At 34.4% G+C, this 7545-nt stretch overlaps 1 pseudogene; it reads right to left on the bottom strand.

The window, feature by feature from the left end:
- Positions 1-1562: 1562 nt before the first annotated feature.
- On the bottom strand, positions 1563-2182 carry LOC149144741 (phosphoglucan phosphatase LSF1, chloroplastic-like; annotated as a pseudogene).
- Between the last annotated feature and the right edge of the window lie 5363 nt (positions 2183-7545).

Raw genomic sequence — 7545 nt, 5'->3', positions numbered from 1 at the left:
ATTAAATATGCATATTTCTACTGAATATCTTAATAATGACCTAGTAAGTTTTAGTTCCCTTCAGCACTGTATATTTGGAGCATTTCCCCAATAAGGGTGAATTAAACGGTTCAACCAGTGGAAAAACCACATCATCTAAAATGAACTTCATCATCACATGTATATACACCAATTAACACAAAATAATAAATTGAAAGACAATTTTAAAAAACCAAAATACCTAGTCTAATATCCTATCTTTCATGAGATTAATGATCTTTCATGGAAAACTTCATGAATAGATACAAATAAGGAAAACCTTTAGAATCTTTTCTAGGATGAAAACAAAGTAACTAACCATGAACTTTTGATACTATTGATAGAATGTCATGAACTTATTTCCAATGATTTATATAGATTCCATTTATATACTTGTATTTTAATATTTCCTCATGTTGGCCATGATCTATGGAAAGAGAACTTATCATTGTATCTATTTGTGTTTGCTAATTACCTCATAAGAGTTAAACATTTCTTCCCTTCATATTTCAACCTTTCTTAAGATCTTTATAAGTAAAAAAATTATTCCATTAAGCTATGTGCTTGGATAGATTACACATAGCAATCGTACAACTCATAATTTAATCCTAAGATGAGCAAAGTAATATGATGACAGTATGGAAGAAAAGACCTAATGGCATAGGATTCAAACTTTCCTTATCCACCATTACTCCTTTCAACACTTGCATTCATATTTATAAGCCATGATGACCACACAACTAAAATCCATCATCCAAACTTTCAATACACTAATCATACTTTAAAACATTAAAAATTTGTTCATTCATCAAGCTCAACTATAACCATCTAAAATTAAACCAATTTTAAATCATGGTATTTAGTGAAAATCTAAGCTATCCATTCCTGAAAACACACAAATGCAGCTCATCGCAAGCACGTAATAAGGCATAAATGCATGTAATCACACAAATGAGTTTGCACATTATCCTGGTTCATCCACAACACTCTTCGTATTCAAACAAGAAAGGATGAACATGCAACCTTCAAAGCTTAATGAAAATCAAACAACATTGAGGAGAAAATAGCAGAAGGTATTCATATTCTTATGGGATGCTTTATTTATATATAAAAAAATAGCTTATATAAAATAATACACACCTATAATTTAATTAGTGCATCCTTATCCCTACCATTTCGGCCAGTTATACCAACGAAAATCATTGAAATTAGGACTCGTAAGAAGAGGCCTCTTACCTAAGGAGGAACTATGATGGCTTTTGAATGATTGAAATAGATACATCCCTATTCATAAAATTGAATCATGTCCATATAAAGCAAATAATTCTAGGCTCATAAAACCTCTAGTGATGGAAATAGCCTACGTGTCGTGTGTCCTACGGCATCACTATGAGCATGGCCAGTTGCTTCGCCGAGCATCATCTAGGATGTGAGGCTCCACTCGCGTCTTAGACTTGCCCGCTGGGAGTGCCAGATGTTCTACAAATCATAGATCTTCTCTTTTGAACTTGCATTTTCTGTTAAGGTTGGCCCGGGGACTTTCCTCAACTTCCATTACTAAAAGACCAAAGCACCTCACTATTTTTCCCTCTAGAGTGGACCAAACATAATAGAAGTTTATATTTTTTCTGTATTCTCATTAGTAAATGCCCAATTCATTGGCATATAGTGTACATTGTGCGGCCATATCGAGCTGCAAGCCACATTTCTGTCTCAAATAAAACACTAGTAGGAATAACTTTGTCACCAACTGTAACCATTTTTGTCTTTTCAGCATTGCGCCAGTAGCAATAAGATCAATGTAAGTGCCACGATTAGATCCCTTGTAAAACTTGATGTTGATGGGCTTCTCCACCACCACCTCATACTCCTCTACTTGCATCTTGGTTGGATTTGATCTCGATTCCTCTCCCTGTCCTACTCCCTCCTCGCTAGATGCCACAGTGTTGTTTGTTTCGTTGGTGGTGGCAGTGGTGTGCCATAAAATTTGCCTCACAGAAGGAGTGTGATCACTCGTGGCCCTACTCGTGGCTACAAATTCCTTTGAACTTTTTGTTCTAGTGGACGTGGAAGAGAATGAAAGAAGGGGAGACAAGCTGAATCTATGACCATCTCTGTGAAATGAGAGGGCATGAGAAAGTAGTGAGGCTTTGACAGCCAACATGATCGGCAGCAGTCTTATGCATGACCTTGGCCAAATGTTATGAAACTTCTTATTACTTGTCCTTGCCTTGCAATTTTAAATTTCTCTATGCCGGAAGATAACCTACATGGGAGGTTCTGTATACAAGGCTACCTATTCAAAAAACATGAGATTAATAGCCAGCTTTAGCTTTGGTACGTATGAGCCACCCGTTGAGGACTTCTAACGCAAAAGACCCCCAATATGGTTCAAATACAGAATAAGATGAAACTCAATGGGTACGGGTAGTATTTATATCAAATAACTACTAATTGATCTAGTGGCTAAACAATCGATCAAACACCATGTATGTGTAACCTCCGCGCAAGGAGAAGATGATATTAATGATACTTTCTCAATGTGACTTGTCCACATGCAAGTAACGATAAAAACTATAAAAATTAAATTCTTTTATGGGTGTGACAATAAGGATAACCATTATACCAACTGAATGCTTTTGTTAGACACTCAATAAGCAATCAAATGCCTCCATATCAACGGATAAGGCAAGTAGAAAGGTGGAAGTGTGGATCAAAAGGGAAACATCATTCATAGATGGGATTTTATCCATTAACCAAATCAGAAAGGGAATGTTGCATTTTAATTTTACCCATAAAACACACTCCCTAAAGCGGTCATAACAGAGCATGCCATAGATCTCAATGGCGTGGGTTTTCATACGGTTCTAGAGCTATATGACTAGCAATACTTCAGTTCGAGGGAAATTGTCGAAGAGACAATGGTCGTAGAAGGCGTGAATGTCTATCAAATAGAGAAATAGGTTGGTAACCCCAGCATCGTGGATGTCTTTGCTAGAGTGACATGATTCCTTAGCTAATTGAGTTGGTGTGGAATGACACCTCTCTGAGCCAATAAGCACAACAGAGTGAAGTGACTGTTAAATTGATTTTTATACATACATGATATATTGTGAGTACTTCCTAATGCGGGAAACTTATCTGCTTTTATATCGCCTACTTCAACAAAATTTTCAATTATGATGTTTATATCCATCTAATCAAATAGCTCGCAACAAATCTTGTTGTCTGAATGTTCTATTTACCAATTGTGTTTAAGGCTTTGTAGACCCCAGAGAACATCCAATGGTATATATGGGCCATTCAGATTGTAAATCACTTTTTTACTTGTTAGTACTCTTAATCCATTTACTTAAACCAGTTTGTGGTCTCGAGGCTACAGGGAGGAACACGATGTTCATTATTCATGCTAGATAACCGTTGTGACACAGTATTAGCAAAGAATCCATCATCCTTTGGGTTTAGTAAATTTCTGCAACCAAGTACAGTAATTTCCTTTACAGCTTGAAATTAGTTGACAAGATTTAAACGGTGGAATTTTCTCACTATTAGTTAAAAGCTTTGGTAAGAAAGGAGCATTTATATTATGAATATTTGTAACTGATCCTAGCCTTCGTAGGCGAGTATTCTATGCAGTGATTCTTAATATACCGGGTGCTCATGCCGTTGAAATTCCTTCTTGGGTTTGAGCCAACAGATTTTTAATTTATCTCTATGATTTCTGGAGTAAATACACACATGAGTCATGTCTCTATTATAAGTCAACAATTGTTTTCACCCAACCATCTTCCCTCATATTCATTATGAGTCTAATATCTTAAAAATTAAATGGAATAATACCATACTCAAGTAGGTTCACAGTAAGGCTAATCTGGTAACCTTTACCATACCCTTGAAATCTATTTATTTACCATAAACATGGTTATGGATATAAGGTAATATGTGTGATTACTATGGTGGTATAATCGTCTGCACCAGGTTACCTATATATCTAAGTTATTATTCAAGTGTTTCATTGAATACCTTAATGTTCCTTAATTTACTTTAACAAGTTGCATGCATAGCCATTATTAACAGTTATGCACATCTACACATAAAACCCACATAACATTTATTCTATACTATAATCATATTATCAATTCTCAAGTAAACAAGAAATCTTACAGATGTGGGTTGGCCCGTAGGCCACAATATTTGAACTTAGAGCTCCAATATCATTTTTCACATACCTCCTTGACCCAATACTAAAAACCACCTACTATGCTCCAATCACTAAATTTAACTTCGATTAAATTTATATTCAGTAGTTGTCACATGCATAAGTATTCAATCATCTTATAAACAAGGATAACACATGCAATTATACTCCTACTCTTAAATGTACGATACCATAGAGAGTAAGGATTTAACATCTAGAACATCCTATGCAATTGAAGAAAACCAGATTAGCTGAAAGAATGTCACTTGGAAAATCGAGCACTGCCACCCAACCTAGAACTAACTTCCTCCAGTTTACCCCCGAGCTGAGAGTTATTTCCATGGATCAACTGCCCCTTGTTGATGTCTTCAATGGTTATTTAATGCCCTCTTTCATGATATGGTTTCCTTTAGCGGCATCCTGCTTTTATGGATCCTTTTTATCCATTTGCCTAGGCATTTCCCAGAAAATGTCCCCTTTTGATCCCACGACTCTTTTCCCATAAAAGCTTACCTTTCTCTTGTGTAAGGCTTTTATTTTCTCATTACACTTAGCATCATTCTCAATCTAAGTAACTTAATGGATATTTATCTCCCATTTCATTGATCAAGAAGTCTTATGATGAAGGAATTATCCATTCTCATTCACCAATGGGATTTCATTTGGAACGAATCTTGAATCTTGGTATCTCATTTTCCAAGCGATTAAATTATATTTATTTCTTTAATAATAAAGTATTTACTTTCATTGTTACACCTTAGACCTAGGTTTTATGTTACAACTCAGTCTTAGCTTAGGTCCGACAAGATAACAATAGGGTGTTACATACAATAGAGGGGTGTTAAATATTAATTTATTCATAACCAGATGAGTTACTCCTCCCATAATGGTATTTTTGTTGCACGAGCATGTGATTTTTAGATAACCATGTGAGTGAAAATGAGTGTCTTGATAAAAAATATTTTAATATTTGAGGATTTTCATGAAATGCTTATCTACTACAAAAATTTGTATACATTTAGTAATACTAGTAAATTATCCATTTTAACACAAATAACTACTACATAGGATTTCTTCTAGTTTTCTATCATCAGATATAATCTCTCAACAGCTAATATTGTATAGGTTTGGTCAAGCTCATCGTAAGCATAGTACATATTTTTCTTTTCTTCATATAAAAGTTGTTAATAATTTTGTTTGGAATTTAAATAAAACACTATTAAGATGAGCTATAACTTGTATTTTCTTGATTAATTTTATTTATGAACTTGGAGAAAATAGACCTTGTCAAGATCACAAAACCAAAAAGTGGGATTACAATAGTAAGGATTGTAATCATATATTCATTCAATTTTCTGCATCATCAATTCCTTGCTATGTTCATTCTTCTTTCCCTAATTTTATGCATCTCTATCTATCACACTCTTTCATTTTATTCTTTTCTCTTTTTAGTAGACATTGACATTCTCAATAATTTGTGTCAAATATTTGAGAATTCTCCTTACATCTTTCCATTTCTATTAATGCATCCCCAAGAGTAGTGAGGTGCATCCTTTATAACCTTAATGCTTGGATCAACACTTTTTATGCTTCAATGAGGTTATTATGTAAAATATGGAGAAGATAACATAATTCAAAATATCATGAGATCTATGAAATAGGGATTATGCTATAAATTCATTGTGTCATGCATATTTGCATGGCTTAAAAGTTAAAGTAAGCAATCAATGTCCTCAATAAGTGTAAGAATTGAATAACTAGTGATCTTGATGAGTAATTGCATCTCACTTTTTGTTTTATTGACCTTTTGCATTATAGATTTATTATCCTACATAGTAAGAAGTAGATGGAGGCATTCTATATTTTCATGTTTTTAGCGGATAATGAAAAAAGACTTAGAAAATATAATTCGTACTTTTTTGTCTTAAGTGTTATGTCTTCTAAGTTAAGAAGTTTGTTCCTATTCTTCACGAATTGTTTAGATCTAGATGTTGGTTGAGATATTCTCTTAACCAAGTGATTATAAGTCCACCATAATTTCCTTATTTTGAAACAACATTACAAGTATTTATATATAACATTAGGGAAACAATGACAATATTTTATTAATAAAATATTTACTATCAGTAAAATTAAATTGATATCAAAGATCAGTAAAATTAAATTGGTATCAAAGCTAGGCTAGGTGGACTACCTTGTGGGAGGTCCACGAGCATATGCAAATAGTGTTTTGTGATGATTTTGTGTTGTGAAGTTAATCCTTGATTTTTTTTTGGTTTGTTTGTCTATCATATTTTTTGTTTTGTTTTTTGTGATTGATTGGCATCTATTAAGGGAACATTTTGTTTTTGTGTTTTGTGATTGATTGGCATCTATTAAGAGGATGTTACAAGAGAGTTTCATATGTTTTCAAGAGTCAGTCTAGTGATCTGTCGGGATTTTCAGGTCATGCAGATACCTGACTGAGAAATGGTGTTCATGATACGATGAAGCCTAGTATATGACAGAGGTCCATTTAGCTTCACTGCCTCATGGGAGAGCCCAAGGACATGGAGAGTGATGTCTAGTGGGGTGCAACATACTGTAATTCGGCAATTAGATGCGGTGTAGTGCAATTTAGTGATCAGAATGTTAAGTGTGAAGCCAAATGCACGAAGGATTCTAGATCAGATCTTTCTAGATCTCCAGGATGCTAGATCTTTCTACACCACCATTAGTTTCTAAAATCACATGCAGGATTCTAGATCCTCCTACACTGCTAGTGATTTCTAGATCATTCCAGATCTCCATCACATACAGGATTCTAGATCCTTCTTCTACCTCTATAAATTTGTAATTTCTCTGGCCAAGAAAGCAAGCCAAGGCCCAAGCCTATTATGTAATGCAAAGTGATTTATGTTCTCCAGTGATTCTTTTATCTATTTTGTTGTTTTTGACTAAGTAATCTTGTTGTTTCTCCATTTGTCTGTCTCTGTGAATTATTCTTTGCTATTGCCATCTAAGTCTCTGGGTATAAATCCGTTGTGTGTTATGTATGCTCTGTTCTAAAAACTGGTATCATAGATAGGTTCGAATATCCACTCTGCAAGCTACTTAGTGCTATCGCCTTGCTCTGGAAACGTTCATTAAAACATTGGTTGTTACTCCTAGAGCTATCGAAAGATTTGTCCAGGAAATAGTTGAGGAATGGTGGAACTAAAAGACAGTTGCTACAAGAAAAACAAGGTCATGGATCTATGTTGAAACGTGTTGCTGGAGTTTGAAATGTGGAGTTTGGAGTTGAAACATGGTGTTCGTAAGTTTTTTTTTACATCAAGCTTGCACATATT

Source organism: Pinus tabuliformis, chromosome X (genome assembly GCF_031772625.1).
Source record: "Pinus tabuliformis cultivar Carrire ecotype Pingquan chromosome X, CPIR1, whole genome shotgun sequence".
NCBI classification, from domain to species: Eukaryota; Viridiplantae; Streptophyta; class Pinopsida; order Pinales; family Pinaceae; genus Pinus; species Pinus tabuliformis.
The sequence above is the reverse complement of the archived record's forward strand: the minus strand, read 5'-3'. Positions and strand labels throughout refer to the sequence as shown.